The 15850-nt window shown below is 46.6% G+C and overlaps 1 long non-coding RNA gene across 1 annotated transcript in view; it reads right to left on the bottom strand.

Moving 5' to 3' along the window:
• Window positions 1-2183: 2183 nt before the first annotated feature.
• Window positions 2184-15850, bottom strand: part of LOC146205263 (uncharacterized) — an 82494-nt gene continuing 68827 nt past the window's right edge. The window contains exon 3 of the long non-coding RNA XR_014701581.1: window positions 2184-2890. This is a non-coding gene — a long non-coding RNA (uncharacterized LOC146205263). The remainder of the gene's footprint in view (window positions 2891-15850) is intronic.

Genomic DNA, 15850 nt, shown 5'->3' with positions numbered 1-15850 from the left:
GGCTTTCATTTTATTATAAAAAGAAAAAAGAAAACAGCAAATTACAGGGTCAGCATACATAATGCGATTACGAGTACCAAAGTTAGAATGACCTATCATAAAAAAATCCTGACCATCAATAGTGTTAAACAATGAAATGTGTTCTGCATTCTAAACTGATCAGCATTCTTACTACGTAAAAGAGAAGGTCAACACTAACCAGTGTACTAATTTTCTGCTTCTTGCTGAACAGCTGGTTCAGCACATTTCCTGCTCCACCTGGCTTCTTTTTTCTGAAGGGAAAAAAGGAAACAAGTTACTGATCATACAGTGCCTTTTCATTTTCTTTTTCTACTTTTGACTCGAACACACTGTGTGTACAGAAAGAAGCATAATGTTGTTGAACCTAAAGGGATATTTTTAACAGCTGTCAAAAAGCCACTTTTTGTTTTAAAAGAGACATGAGCACATTTGGTAACAACTAGGGGGAGGGAGAAAGAAAGATGTAACCTGTGCGGGATGTCATACAAGGTGTCCTCCCAGTCACATCTGGCTACCCAGACGTGAAATGAGTATGAACACAAACATGATTTTCCTGGGAACCTTCCCTCTGTTTGAATTCAGAAAGTTGCCATGAGGCACTATGAGCACAGGTGGTCTCATTACAGCACCCCAGTGGCATGGCGCCCTATGCTAGGCGTCACCCTCGTTCTGATTACCCTCAGCTGCATGGATGCTCTGCGACAATGATGACAACAAACATGGTTCGCACAGAAGCGTTTGCCTTGAACAGCTAACACTGCAAAATACAAATGTGCCAGCAATAAATCTGGCCCAGCCCATTTAATTAAAGCTTTTTATTAGCATGTGAGACTACAATTTCTCCCTTTTTTGAAACTGATGAATTGTTATAAGCAGCGAGAGCATGGGATTTATTTCCATGCAAAACTTGACAGTTGACTACTGTATGGAATAATTACGCACATTTTACGACATCCACTAAGCACAGATGCATTTTCCTCTGCTTTTATGAGCAAGTCTTCTTTCACACAAGACATGTTCTCTCATTGCATCCCAGTGAGCAAAAACTACACCTACTCCCAGTGTGACGCTACACAAAATGCATGCACGCAGCACTCACCAAACTGTTTGACAGGAAAACATCACCAGCTTGAGGAACTTTTCTAAGCTCAGTTTTTAAGAATAAGTTTTTGTATTTCTAGCTGGTTTCAGTTTCTTGCAGACTTAAAATTAATCTTTTTTTTTTTTTTGTTATATCGTCAACAGGCAAAATGCTTTCTTCAAAGATTGCAGTATAATAGTAAATAAACAGACATAAAAACCCTACACATTTGATGCCCACAAAATATGCCATCATAAGAACATCTAAGCAGGACTGGCAGTAGTGTTATGCCACATTCAAATGCTGGGGAAATACAAATTTTGACCTAATGTGCACAGGTCTGCCACCCTGAACAAACTATAAAGGCTAAACAAAATTTAATTATTGGCTCTGCCACCTTGGACGGTACCACGGCTACCATAACTATGTTATTCTGGTACATGCATTAGTAAAGCATTGTTTAGTGCTTTTGACAAGCAGGAAACAAAGCATTACAGACTAGGAGCATAGCCAGAAATATTTTTCCAGGGGGTGTCATATGCACCAGTGAAAAAATAAGAGAAACAGCCTCTGCCCAAACAATATCAGAGTCATTTTTCTCCTTTAATAAAGCCAAAGGTTTCAAGTTTCATTGACTGCAATATCTACATAAAATAAAAAGTGCACACAGGACTACGAGGACTTGATTTGTAAAACACATATGCACTAATTCGGAGATTCAGAGCCTAGCAAAATTGTCTAACATTTGTAATATGTCCACTTTGTGTCGGTATCCACTGAGGGGTGAAGCAGATACTGCGCTTTTTTTCTCCCAAAAAAAACAAACCAACTGAAGACATTTAGTTTAGCTTAATTTGTTTAGCTTATAAGGTTAAGCAACTCAGGCTGAGAGATGCCATAGTGTGGAGGGCTCTGGAAATTTCAACCACCTGGGGTTCTTCAATGTGCACTGACATTGCACAGTACATGGGTGCCTTGCAAATAACTGCGTAAATTGAAAATCTGTGTACTACATGAAAAGAAACGTACGGTATCCTTCACACTTCTCGCCAAACACACAAGCTGTGCTATATGGGAAGGAAAGGCGGGAGTGAGAGAGAAAGAGGTACCGTAGTGGAGTGCTATGGGATCCAGGTGAGGCTGAGAACAAACACCTACCAAATAATCTATGGAAACAAGAGGATACCATAGGGAGTACAGAGATGCATTAGCCAGTTTAATCAGTATGTTATTACCAAATTCAATAATTTTTATTTTTATTTCTCTCCAGTGTAGCAAGGAGAGATCCCAGCCCAGAAACATTTGGGGAAGAAATAAACAAATTTTACGGCAGCTGAAGAAACAATACTTGCTAGAGAAGCAAATTAGACGTACCATTTCTACCATTCATGGCCATACGCTAGAACACTGTGCATGCTACCATAGTCAATACACAATTCATGAGTCTCATTAGCGTCAGTTGACATTAATAAAACTTAATCACCAAAGCTAAATGCCATTCAGCTGAGCTACAGTAGGGAACTGAGACTAGATCACTCTACCACCTTCACTGCTAATCTGACATCAATAGCAGAGCATGTCTGCATTTTTCAATCAGCAAGGTTCCCCTCGGTAACAAGATCAGAAGTATACAATTGGGTAATACGCATTATCTTGGAAAAGATAGAAGCTTCCATTCTCGTCAGCCACATACCCAGGCGGCAGAGGTGACTTGGACTGTCCAGCAACATCCTCCTGAGTCTTTGCAAATAAGCTTCCTTTGAGTCTACTGACACCTCCTTTTCAACCCTGAAATATCAAAACAAAGTGGTGCACTCATAAATGCAAAATTCTTGCAGGCAATTATACCTGTCGAGTCCAAACAAGCTACACATGAAGTCATTTCTCAACCTTTGTGTGCTACGTGGAAGTTACGTACGATTTGCGTTTGGATACATATAAAATTGTCAAATGTTTCGGTTTTATTACAGCCTCAAACAAGTAAATTACGGTATGCATGCACATTTCTGTACAGAGCCACTAATTTTAGGCATGGCACATGGTGTGGCAAACCCAAACATTTAGACTGTACAAAATATTGTCAAGACAAGCCCCAAGGAGCGTCGGCTTCCAGCACTGATATCAGGGTTCAGCCCCCAGCACGCCTCTCGAGCCAACGGTCACAACATCGTCGCTGTTCCCAAGCGCGGCGGCCGTGCGGTGCTAGGCACGTGGCATTATCCCCCCACCCCCCTCATGCACGCGAAAGGAAAACATCACCTCGATGACAAGGTGAGAAGAAAGAAATCGGTATGGCTGAGTTAAGGTGTCCTGCAGCAGCCGAGCTGTTAAAACCTTGCCTCGGTCAGTAATGATGGTCGACAGTGCACTGCGTCTAAGCACAATGTCGTTGATAAAAAAGTGAACAACTTCACCTTTATTTCAGTGTAGCGTGTCAAGTAGTCTGTGGCAGTCCATGGCGATTACGATCCCCTTGTGGCCGTTCGAGGATAAAGGAAATGGACCTAAAAGGTCCATACCCACTTTCTCGAATCATGTCAGGAGTGGCTTAATAGATTGCAACATGCCGGATGGCTTGAGCGCGGCCCAGGCAAAAAAATAACTATTGCATTCCAATTGGAAATCATCAATTGGAATCAATTGGAAATTCCCTAATGTGTTTTCGGCACTTTTGAAGAATACCGATTGGAAAATACCAACTGAGCTATTCCAATTGGCCAACACCAAATGGTCAGCCCCAACGGGTAGGCACCAAATGGACCATTCCAACTGACAGACACCCATTGGTCAGCTACAATTGTCAGGCACCAGATGATCCTACAATGACAGGAAGCAATTGTCAGGTGGTCCGATCAATTTATTAAGAAAGATTATAGATATAGAGTCTTATCATGGCATCCAGCTCAGTCCCTGGCAGGTCCCGGCTTGCTCACAAGGCATCCAGGTCCCTGGCGAAATTCCTGCAATTATCATTCAACAGCCTTACTACAGTGAAACATCAATATACAGCAGTGGCCAGGAACAAGTTATATAGAGCACACAAAGTAAACCAATATACACAGCACTGAAATTTACTGCAAGCTTAATTTCATGCATGAACATGTTTTATACCTGGCAGGTTCACGGATAAAGCTGTAGGGAGATCCAATCGGACCGCTAGTTGGTGATTCATAAGGATTTACAGCCCAATGAACAGCTTCCACAATATTGCCTCAATCCTCTAGTGCACTCTTCCTGTTTAATATTAGTACTGAACACGAAAATAAATTGCTTTATCCTCACACCTAAAAAAGGAAACAAGTTAAATAATTACTACTAGGGAACTACTTGTTTTTTGGGGAAAGCAGCGGACTATAACAACCAAATCCAAACAGTACATGAACTGATGTTACGATGCGAAGAAAAAAAAAATAAGCTAAACAGTTCAGAAGGCAGTATCATACAGGCCATACCTAAATTAAAATACGCTAATAACACGCGCTTTAATAATTTCAAGCACAGAAAAGGCAACCACTATCTGAAATTCTGTTTTCTTGTAGTGGGGCACAACCACTTTCAAGCTCGCGAGCTTGAGCGATTATCACATTGTACACGGCAGTTATGCATTAGGTGTTTGCGCTGCAGCTCAGACTGTCCCCACAGCCTGTAATAAGTAATGTGAGAGTAGAGCGCGCCACTTGCGAAGACAAGCATGTTAAAAAAAAAAAAAAAAAAAAAAACACCTTAATTCTTTGAAGACAGTCTGTTCAACCAACGCCTTGGATTACCAAAAACAAGGAGGTTGGTTATAAGCTTCGCAAAATTGCAAGAGTGGAACACGGTAGCACCTTCTTTATGGCACTCGACATACACGCACGGACGCCACTGCGCCGACTACGCCTGGTTATCGGAGTAACGAATTCCTTAACGCTCTCGTGTTAAAATGTGTCAGTAGATTCACTCCTATGTCACGCATACATATTCATATAATCTCCGCTGTGCAGATTTTTACGAAACGCGATCGCTGTACTCACTTCCAAATGCGGTCGCTTTCGCCGGGGTCGTCCGTCTTGATGTGTTATTGCCATGAACCACTGTTGCGTCAAAGGTGACAATCCTTTGACACTAGGAATTGGCACAACTGCGCAATCGATGACCTTGCAGCGCACACAGGTTGGTGAAGGTATCCGAGCATACTGCGCGCACTCGCACACACAAGGAAAAAAACTGCTGCCGCGAGCCGAGCCGCGGAAGGCACCAAGCGCGGAAAGATAGTAGCCGCACCAAAGCTGGAGTTTGCTCCGCGACGCCAGCGCTCGGTTTCCAGCGGAGCGGAACTACAAAACCTACGCGCACCCGCGCAGCGCGCGGCTGTCTGCGGAGTCTGCGCAGCCCGCTCGCTCGGGAGCGCGTGCTACAGGCAGCCGCGCGTGCAAGCGGAGCGGGAGAAGGAGAGTGAGGACGAGGGGGGGATGGTCGTGCGTCTGTGCGTGCAGAGCCGGCGCTCTTTGCCAGTGGTGTTTCTTATTTTTGCTTTTTTCTGTGCCCCGGCTGACATAGAGGCTGGCTGGAGGCACGCTTTTTATCGGTGCTTTCGAAAGTGAGAAATTATGATTAATTGATCGCCGCGGACATTGTTTTCAAAGAGCGCTTGTTGGCAGGCTCAGACTAAAAAAAAAAAAACACATGAACGCGAATTCGGTACTCGAAGGCAGAGGCAAGCGACAGGTATTTTGAAGGACTTGAGGCGGCACCTCTTGATGTCTCTTCCATGTTGTTCAGAGAATGAAGGGTCAAGCCTTCTCGTTGAGAATTGATACGCGTGTACACAGCGACGAGTGCTCCGGGCGCTGGTTGGGGAGCTTCCTTTCCATTTGTGACTGCTCACTTGAAAGGGGCCTATTCAACTCTTTGGGGCCAGACGTTTTAGGCGATGCGAACTAGGGATTGCACAGCTATGCTGTGCAATCCCTAGTTCAGTTATTTCCTCTAGCGAATGCGCAGTTTTGAGCTCCCAAAGCAGGATCGCGTATGAGGATAGAACGATTAACGTATGTGTTTTCCCTTTATAAGCGCCGAGTGATGGCATTAATGACATATATCTGTTTCTTGAGGCCGACTTGGTTCTGCGATGGCTGCTGCGGCACCGCCAGTTACAAACAGAGGTGCGAGATACGAGCGGTACGAGATACCTAAAAAAAAAAAAAAAAAAACGACAACCATCGTTTCAATACGAAATAGAGAAGAGCGAAAAACACTTTCAGGAGTTTTGCGAAAAAGCGCGCCGTCACTTTTTCATTCCAGTTTTTTTTTTCTTGCCTCCTTTGTTGGAGCGCGACGGCAGCCAGAATGCGGCCGGAGGAGGAGAGAAACAACCGAGTGCGCGGGGGCAAACACGTGCTGGAGAGCAGCGCGGAGCAGACGACAGCATGCTTTTAAAGGCCGCTGTACGGTTGCTTTTTTGACCCGCTCCGCACGCATGCGGCCCGCACGTTTTCTGCCTCAAGCGGACGTGGTGCGGAAAGGGTGTTGTACGATCGTTTTGCTGACTGCTGGTCAGCCGGACGGTTCCAGCGTCCCGATTGGCGCGTTCGGGCGTCGCCTTCCGTCCAATACCATCATACTCCAACTGCTGCGTGACCACCGCGGAGCTCTTTCGCGTCTTCATCTCTTTCTCTATGCCTTCCTTTCTAGCGTGCTGCATCTCGGCTGTGTCGGAATCGCCATGGCGTGGTTTCTGTCGAGGCTTTTGGTGTGGTCGATGGCTCTCGTCAGCTACCACATAGCGCGGAATATTTGTGCGTCGCATTTTTTGGGAGCTTAGAGGCGCCAGCCGGCCGCCACGTGGCTTAAGCCGCGATGGTAGGCCAGTCCAGGCTGCGGCCTTTTACGTTCTATGCGCGCGTTCCGAGAGGTGTTGTGAACACCGATTTGTGCAAGGACCTTGTTAAAAGGTTTTCCAAGAATGAGCTAGGAGGAGTTCAGGATTTTGGGGCAGGTCGTTTTGAAGTGCACTTCAAAACACGGGCAGCAGTTGATCGCTTTCTAGCAGAACCTGTTGTCCATGCGAAAGGTCAAGATATCCCGTTTGAGTATCGAGGGGTGCGTACCAAAACAGTGCGCGTGTACTGTTTCGAGCTGGACCAGCCCGAAGTTCTCCTGACCAGAGAACTGGAGGCTTACGGTAAGGTATTAGGAAGAGCGATGGAGCATGTCCCGGGGTTCCCCGACGTTCCGTCAGGAAATGTCAGGGTCCGCATGGAAATGACCAGGGAGCTGCCAAACCTCTTTAAAATTGGCGAGAAAACAGTGCAGTGCGAGTACGACGGTGTAGTGCGTGTGTGCCGCAAGTGCGGCGGCGGAGGACATCTGTCCGCAGCATGCACGACGCCGCAGTGCCCGCGGTGCGCTAAGTTTGGGCACGAGACGTGCAACGCACCCTGTCCCAAGTGCGGCGGTGACCACCGATATGCCGACTGCACTAAGCGGACGTACTCGACGGTGGCAGCGATCTCGGAGGAGCCAGAGGCACCTCCGGAGAATGTACCTTCCCTAGGTCTATCGTCCGAGGTCGTCATCACCCACGTGGAGGCAGGCCAGGACGAGGGAGACCTCGTAGCAGCCGCCGTGCCGGGTGGCGCCAACGAGGCTTCACACCGCGCGGAAGCTGACAGCGGCGCTCCCGCCACCGCGCCTGAGGTCCCAGCTGGCGGGGGCGCCAGCAGTGGAGAGGGTAAAGCTGCTTCTCCCCCTCCTCCTGCGGAGCCAGCTGACCACGCGGTCACGCCGGACGGAGTGCGACCGGCACCGGAGGAACCGGTTGTCGCAGCCGATGCAGCGGCGGCTGAGACTGACTATCTGCCCGCGCGGACAGCCAGGAAACGCCGCTTGCGCGGCGGTGTCGCCAACCGCAAGAAGCAGGGCTCGGAGCAGGACTCGGATGGGAATTCCACCGCGTCACCCTTGGAACAGCCCCTTGCCAAACGGCCGGAGGTTGAGATCACCGGTGGTCGGTTCGCGGTGCTCTCGGACGACGGCAGCTCGGACACGGAGATGGACGAAAGTGGTGAGAAGGAATCTTCAACCCCTTGTGTCCATTGTAAGAGTCTTCGCTGCGATTGTTCATTGCTATCGTCAACTACCTACCCCTCCTCGCCCGAGGCGGCATCTGACGCCTCGAGTACGGAAACCCCCCCTTAGAAAGTCTCTTGCTCCCCTCTGCTGTGTTCTCCAGCTAGCGCCCTTTCCTTTCCCAGTGTTGTTCTGTTAATAATTGGTTGCAGTGTTCCTTTAAAATAAATAAACCGCCATGGCTGCCGCTCTCACCATTGCCACATTAAATTGCCGCGGCATTTCTCGCCGTCCGAAACAAGCAGAGGTTATTGAACTCGCGCGAGCTAAGAACATAGATATACTGGTTTTGCAAGAGACTTTTGTTTATCGCTTAAGCCAGATTGGGAACTTTGACGAAACCTTTGGCACCAGATCTTTTTGGAGCTATGGAGCATCGGGCTCCCGCGGCGTTGCCATTATTTTAATGAAACGTTTTCGCGGTAAAGTCCTGCGCCACTCTAGAGATTCTGATGGCCGTGTTTTGTCTGTTGATCTTGATTGCGGCTTACGCGTGGTGAATGTGTATGCTCCATGTACGGGCTGTGACCAGGGTGCATTCTTTTCGTCTTTGGATGCATACCTGGTTGGTCCTTCCAGAGTTGTTTTTGTTGGGGACTTTAATTGCGTGCTTGATGTTACGGACCGAGTGTCCACTCGCGGTACCCCAAGGAGGCGGGACCGCAATGGGGCGCAAGCGCTTGGGGCAGTAGTGAGTGAGCTAGAGCTTGATGATGCATGGCGCTCGCTCCGCTCAGGACAGTCAGGCATGACTTGGTCTGGGAGGCGCGTGCAGAGCCGCATCGACAGGTTCTACGTTTCTCAGTCACTGGTGCCCAGCATGCAATCCATGTGGACATTTTCAACAGCCCTTAGTGACCATAAATTAGTTATTCTCCGCTTCGCTCACGGTTCGTTAGCTCCTCGCGGCAAGGGACCGTGGCGTCTCAACCCGCGATTATTAGATAAGGAGGTAGCGAATGACATTAAGTCTATTTTAAGCTCCGATTTGAATAATGGCTGTGGCTAAAGGTACGTCCGACGGACCCGATCAATGGTCTTAAAGGTACGTCCGACGGACCCGGTGCGTTTTTCTTCGGGATACGACGGACGGATCCGGGAAATATTTTTCAGAGGTACGGCGGACGGACCCGATCGGTAGGGTTCTTCCGACGGACCCAACGCATTTTTCTCCGATATGGGCCTTGGGATCCGTCGGGAAAGCCGGACGGATCCGAGATCCCCAGATGTGGTTGTAGCAACAACACGGTAGCCATATGTAGCCAAATCGAAGTTGGTATGAGGTGTACGTGCGAGGTGCAGGAAGTATGTACTACTGCATGCGAGAAATGTGAAATTACAAAGAATAGTGCCTAGAATGGGTGATATACTACTTGATGGCATGATGATAGGTTTACGTGAGTTGGACCGCGGCAGGGTCGCAAGCACGACCAGCGCAAGCGCATGTAATCGCAGTGTTGACAGCCAGCCCGCGGCCCGCACGTCCGCTCATTTGGTCCTCGTTATCATGTGGATTAACGTCTACGACGGTCGTTATGTAGTTTTGATTCTTCAAAGTTTCCTCACTTCTATCTGTGATGAGATGCGTCACGTATCGCATCGCTTTCTGCTCGCATTGAGGTTTGGTGCTGCAAGTTCTACGTAGTCGCTAAAAAAGCTGGGTGCCGCCGGCGTGTCTCTAGCCCAAGCATCGCGTCATTCGTGTTTGTTGGAGGTGTGGTTTGTGCTTACCGTGAGATGCTGTGATGTACGGATTACGTCCTACTAGAGTGCTGTGTGAGACTACGAAGAGTGCTGTGATGAGTGCGCCGATGTCCGGACGGACATCAGTGTGACCGTTTATGATCGGCGATGTTGCACGTGCATGTCAGTGTTTATTAGGTGCAGTGGTAATTTATTTACACGCGCTGTGCAACAATCAGACGAAAATAAGTCATCGACAATTTGTTAGCCTGTACTACAGAGCTCAAAACTCGGAAAATGGGAATGCACGATGCAGTTTTCGCATGTTGGAGTGGACCGAAAAATAAGTGCCCAGCCCACACCGCCGGGATGCGTATTACTACAGGTGAAATGGTTCAGGTTTCTGTAAAATAGCTGCCTGGCACAGCACCTTTCTAAATGTTCAGGCTTTGTACTATTGTTGAAGGCCACTTTATCATTAATAAAGGAACGAATATGCTTTATGTGTTAATGACTAATGCTTTTTCAACATATTATGTTCTTTTTTCTTTTTTTTCGTTTTTCCTTAGTTTCCTTTGTTTTTCATGCTAGAAAAACACAAATAGTACACTTTTGAACTTGTCAGTCCAAAGCTGAACATGAATATCTGCCATGCATGTGACAGCTTTAATGCTAGAAAGGTTGACGTGTATAGCATGTACGTAGACGCTGCGACATCTTAGTGGCACGTTCGGCTACTTGCCCCAAGGTCGTGATGTTTAATGCCAGTGATGGCAGTCGCACTTTGGTGCAGGCGAAATGCAAATGCTTCTGTTTTCTGCAAGATGTCAATGCAAAGTACAAAGCCCGGGCAGTCAAATTAGTCTGGAGCTCTCCACTACTGTATTTTTCATAGCTACATATGTCACTTTAGAATGTGAAACCCTACATGCCACAGGTAGGCTGCATTGTTTTTTAGATTTTGTAACCTCTCATCTATGTTTTGCAACATTTGGCTAATTTTAGTTCTCAAACAGTTGTTAAAGATGAAACCAAAGCAGTTCTTGGCATGGTTTCCTGCTTGGATTAATTTGCTAATTGCAGTTCTTTGAAACTTGCATCAATGCTGGACAGTTCAAATAGCAGGCAGTTGAATTACAGAAATGATGTGGATCGTGCATATCAGTTCGGACAAATGGAAAGTAATGGTCCCCTCCTTGCATGCATAGGTGCCCTTAGACAAATACTCGGGTGTGTGATTGTGACGCATATCAAGGGTCAACAGAAGGCCATGTGGAGCCAGTGTGATATTCTTCATGAAGGCTAAAGTAGAATTGTACAACAGCTGCTGTACCATGCAGAAAAGAATTGATCATTTAGTGTATGATTAACTGACCATGAATAGCATCTTACTCAGAGTATGATGTGATATATATCTGGTTTAGCATCCCAAAATAACTACGGCTATGAGGAACACGATAGTTGAGGGCTCCGGTATAATTTCGACCACCTGGGGTTCATTTACATGCACTGACACCGCACGGTGCATGACGGCCTATTGTTTTGCCTCTATTGAAATACTCCTGCTCTGGCTGGAACCAAATCTGCATCTTTGGGTTCAGCAGCCAAGCACTAACTACTGAGCCAGCACAACGGGGCCAAGTATCAAAATGCATGCCATTACATTTCCTTCTAGCCTGTGGTTTTCTTCACAGAACTAATGTATACAAGGAAAAGTAAATAGCAAGAAAACACCAGTTTTATCGCACATTATATTCACATTTCAGCAAACATTCTCTAGGAAAAAAATTCTCATAATGTTTGCATGAAAACCATGAACATCTTACAAAAACAAAACAATGCACTTACTCCACTGCAATTATTAATGGGCAAGGTTGCATCTATGCTACTACACTGCACTTATCACAAAACCACAAGCCCCAGCTGCTTTGGCCAATCACTTGATGAAACTAACGGAGACAGATGTCGCACACCACAGACTGGTCGTCTCGCAACATATCTCTGCATATATTGCATTTCAATTTCATGCCTTTCCACTTAGCTTCAACTGTTGCCAGCATTACTAGTCACCCATCTTTTCTGACATTCCTTTTTACGCTGTTGGGATCAGCATCCTTGTTAACGATGGTCTCTGGAATTTTCGATGCTATCATTTTCACATCTTCCTCATCTGAAAGAATGAAGGAAAGACAAGCTTTGAGCAGAAAAAAAAATTAGGGAGACTCCTAATCTCCACCTGTAAGGGTATGGTGTGCCAGCGTTAATGGTTCTTGTCTGCAGATCCCACTGTGAATTCCTGTTAATTTACATGCCCTTTGCTACAAACATAATTACTAATTCCTTAATTCATGTCTCTGTTATCTCAGATATACTCATTAGCATACGGTCGTAGGCTGCCCTGTTAGGTGATAGACAACCTGGCATAGACCTCTGTAAGCCTCAACCTTTCTTAATTGGAGCTGAAACGTCCCAGAACATATTTCAAATACAACTTTGTAAGCTTGACTTAACAGCTCCTGCCATGTCGTGTGGCCTCGTGACATTTGGCTCGTGGCACTTTTGGCTTGTGCACAGGGGTCATCTGTTAAGTACTGGTTAACATGCATGAAAAATACATTTTCACAGAAACTGGTGGTAAATGGTCAAGTGGTGCACTGCAGATTCTGAAATGTATACCTATATGCATGCAAGGATTGCATCATCACATAACATGATCAAGAGTTCTATCAGTACCTGTAGTTACATAGCATTTCAATGCCCATTAAAGGACCACCTCAGACAATGGTTGTTGTTACCACAAGACCTGTTCTAACAGCGTACTGACACCATTCCACTGAGCGATGGACATGTATATGCATACCCTAGATAGCTCATGATTGTGGATCTCATTTATTTCTATGACTTCCAAGGAGTTCCTGTCATCAGAAACCCTACACTTTACGAAATCGGGACAGTTGTCTTGAAAGAAATAACCAGGTTACCTTGACGCAATGCTAAATTACGGAGCGTGAATATGCTGCATGAAGATACCAAGAAGCTTGTACAAAGAAAGGTGAGAGTGAAATGGCAGGATTTTTGAAACATTGAAATAAACTACAAACTATACTTGTCAAACCTGTCATTAAGGAATGGAAATCATGCAGTAATCAAAAACACAACATGGAGGCCATTTTAGGTCATCTTCACAAAAGTCATACCCACACCTCACACACAGCTCAATACTTATGAAAGAGGACAAACCAATATGAAAAGAGTGTGGAGATGAACTAACAATAAACCATATTTTTCACGTGCGCCAGAGTCGAGAAAATAAGAGGAAACATTTTGTACAATTTTGCAACAGATCCCTTTACATCCCAGCATGATCCTAGGAAATAAGAGAATAAGTGTCCTGTTTAAGTTGTTGCGCATTTCTCTTATATACTATGCAGAACCAACTAGCCCGACAACACGCTCTTCTGAACTGTAATCCTAGGAGAGACGTGCAAATTTCCTGCATTTTTGGTTTCTGAAAATGTTCCTAAACAAGCTACATCCTAAAGAACAGTTTAGTCATTACACACAAATAAATACATTAAACCTTGTTCTTGGTGCATGGCAGCATTAGTCGCTTATGCACCATAAAAATCAATACAATGCTGTAAGGTATACCTTGGTTAGCTATGTTATATGAGACAAGCTTTCGGTCTGGTGTGGTCCTTATTCACGTGAAAGCGCTGTCATGAGGTTCTATGTCCCAGCGATCGGAAAGTGACCTATTCCAATAATTTTACAAACTGAAGGCGATTCTACAGATATCTAAAGACTGGAGTGCTCAACTGTTTTATCAACGTCCGCCTGCTTTGACAGCCTGGAGTGAAACTGTTGAAGAGAATACAGTTTTGAACATTTAACGCGTTTCTGAAGGCGTTGCTTTCAATTACGGGGCCCACAAAAAGCAGCTGAATGTCAAACGCCGCCTAGGTAGGCTTTCTAGCAGGACAGCGGTGTAGCGTGGAAAATCGCTCCGCCGGTCCATCGCTGGCGCCGCTGACTTGACAGGCGAACTGTTCAAACTTACAGCTACTGACCACACCTGAAACACTGAATTGCGCATGATCAAGGCAGAATTTCTCTAACACTGAGCACTGGTAGCTATCGATTTCGCGCCCAATATTGTGAAAATCTGTCCTCTCTTCGATCATTGATACAACCACGGTTGAACATTTATGCGCCTCGGGGTAGGCCAGCCGTTGGAACATGGATGCGTGGTTGTAGCAACGATCACTTGCGTGGCGCACTCTGCAAAATTCCAAGAGTCAGCTTCTGCAACGAAATGTGCAGCGCACATTTTTTAACGCGTACCCAAGTCCGCCGATGCATGCATATCGATCCCGATCGTTTCAAAGCTGCGCGGCCGTTCCGTCGGGTCATGCTAACCTCGAGCATGCGGGGGTTTACACTACATGTACGCAAAATTCAACGACAAGAAAAAGATGCAGGCTAAGCACTTTAGTCTAGTCTTCCCCTAAATACCAAAGAACATTGCTGTTCACAGGGAATTCGGATCATTCGCGCTTCCGGCTTTCCGGTTGTGCACTCTTGTGGTGCGGTGCAGTAGGTCTTAGCCTCGACGAGTCGATGTGCAGCTCGCCGCAGTAGCAGCGCAGGCCTCTAGTAGATTCGGCATGTCTTCTGCCACGGCTCTGTGGTAGAATTTAAACGAAAAATTTGGCTAGAAACATCCTGTTTCCTCGGTCTGCATGTGAGGAAAGAGCATAATGTCATTTCACATACATACTTTGGACTGCCGAATGTTCTGCACGGCGAGGTGTGTGTGTTGTACCAGCGCTAGATCTTCGGAGGTCGATGCAGGACCTAAGACAGCGTAAATGCTAGGAGTAGCTCGCTTACATTACGGGCAGATCGAGGTAATAGTTTAGTGCGAAGCGAAAGCTGCTCGTGAATGTGCGTATCTCGATGCCAGCTGGTGGAGCTGGTGCAGTACGTAGCATCGCCTGCAGCTATTCTTGCCGTACACAACCCTAAGTGAAGACCGTGATCTATGGTAGAACGGATGCACTCTTCGTAGCAATTCATCGAGAGTCGCGGCTAGCTGATATCATAGAGGATAAGATTCATTCACGCGTAGCAAGCGGAATGTGGCCGCGTTCGACGTGTATATAGCCATGAGCCTGTATATCGACGTCCGCCGTATCTTTACGAGAATCGAATGGATACGTCGGACGTACCTTTAGACACTTCGTTGAATAATTCTCTCGATGGTGCTGATTGGGATAGAGTGAAGGCTAGTGTACGCGATTGCTGCCGGTCCTGGGGAATGCGGAGGGCACGTGAGGAGCGCGAAGAGATTAAAATAGTCTCTGATGCGATCCTCCTGGCTTCCGCGCCGCTCTCCGGGGGACCGGGGGTGACCGCTGCACTGCAGTCACTTCGAAAAGAATATCGCGCTCTCCTCCAGCGCAGATGGAATTGTTTGAGGGCCACATTGCGCGCTGAAAAGTGGGAAAGGGAGACGTGGTGCAGTAGGCATCTGCTCCGACGCCACTTAGCACGCACAGAGTCGATCCTCTCAGCAGTAACTGATCCCGATACAGGTTCCATTGAAAAAACACCTGAGGGCATTTTGAAATTGGCAAGGCAGTTTTATGTTAATTTGTACACAGCTCCTCCTCCGTCAACGACCTCTTTTCCTTTTGAGAGGCCGTCAAAAATGGTAGATGTCCCAGGTGGTCCTTTAGAGGCAGAGGAAATTTTAGCAGCCATTAAGGCTTCCAATCGGAATCGTAGTCCAGGGACGGACGGCCTCCCCGTTGAGTTTTACGTCAAATTTTGGGGGCAACTGGGGGGTCCTTTCACCTCATTAGTGAATAGGCTCCTTAGTGAGGGGGCTTTGTCAGATACTCAAAGGGAGGGGCTGATCACTCTCCTGTGTAAGGACGAGTCGAGACGCAC

This window comes from Amblyomma maculatum, chromosome 1 (assembly GCF_055883805.1).
Source record: "Amblyomma maculatum isolate TAMU_Amacu chromosome 1, ASM5588380v1, whole genome shotgun sequence".
Classification (NCBI taxonomy): Eukaryota; Metazoa; Arthropoda; class Arachnida; order Ixodida; family Ixodidae; genus Amblyomma; species Amblyomma maculatum.
Note: the sequence above shows the minus strand (reverse complement) of the source record. Positions and strands in the feature narration are given on the sequence as shown.